Source organism: Aptenodytes forsteri, unplaced genomic scaffold, assembly GCF_000699145.1.
Source record: "Aptenodytes forsteri isolate BGI_AS27 unplaced genomic scaffold, ASM69914v1 Scaffold207, whole genome shotgun sequence".
Lineage (NCBI taxonomy): Eukaryota > Metazoa > Chordata > Aves > Sphenisciformes > Spheniscidae > Aptenodytes > Aptenodytes forsteri.
Window position 1 is genome coordinate 7,244,384 of NW_008794836.1, and position 1,095 is coordinate 7,245,478.

Consider the following 1,095-nt stretch of genomic DNA (forward strand, 5'->3'; position numbering starts at 1 on the left):
ATCCACCAGTACCCCCAAGTCCTTCTCCACAGGGCTGCTCTCCCCCAGCCTGTATTGATACCGGGGGTTGCCCTGACCCAGGGGCAGGACCTTGCACTTGACCTTATTGAACCTCATGAGGTTCACGCGGGCCCACTTCTTGAGCTTGTCGAGGTCCCTCTGGATGGCATCCCATCCCTCAGGCATGTCAACCGCACCACTCAGCTTGGTGTCACCTGCAAACTTGCTGAGGGTGCACGCGATCCCTTTGTCTATGTCATTGATGAAGATATTAAACAGTACTGGTCCCAGTACAGTCATAGGCCCAGGTTCAAATTCCTTCCTGCCCTGGTTCCTCAGGACTGGTGCCTCACATCCCTTTAAACAGCACATCTCATTTGTGCATGGCTGTGGGCCAAGAGTTGTTGTCTGCGCTAAATTAGCATGAGAGTTTGGAGAGTTTGTGTTGGTGAGATACACAGGCATGGTTTGATATGTGTGTGAGGGAATGGTGGACAGATGTTACTGTCTCTACTACTTGGGCATGCAGTTCTTGTTGAAAGTGGCAGCTGTGAGGTACATCTCTATGAGAAGAAAGGTGGAATGGGCCATGAGCTTCTCCCTACCCACACATACAGCTCTGCTCAAGCAAGTTTTGGAGCCACTGCTTCGGAAGTGCTGCACATCCCTGGACTGGAGTGTTCTCCACTACGGCAGTGTGGCTCCTTACCATAACAGTTCTCATTAAACTCTTATAAATGGTTAAATCTAGCTTAGGTATATAAGATATTAGGCACTTAAGAATTTAAATATGCAAATATTGTGCAGCGGGTCAGACCACCAACATCTTTCTTAGGAAAAATAGTGTTGAGGATTTTGCTCTGACCTCATCCTATTTCTCTACATGAAAGAAAAATATTGTCTGACTTCCTTCATAGCATATTCTACATCTTATTGACAAATCACTTATGACACTAATTTATTAGCATAAAAATATTACTACACTCAAGACAGCCTGCTTTGATTTACTACATCAGGGTTTTTCATATGCCAAGGTCCTATCATCTCTGCTTGATCATTAGAAGTCCCTTGGCTTTTTTTTTTTTTTTTTTTTTT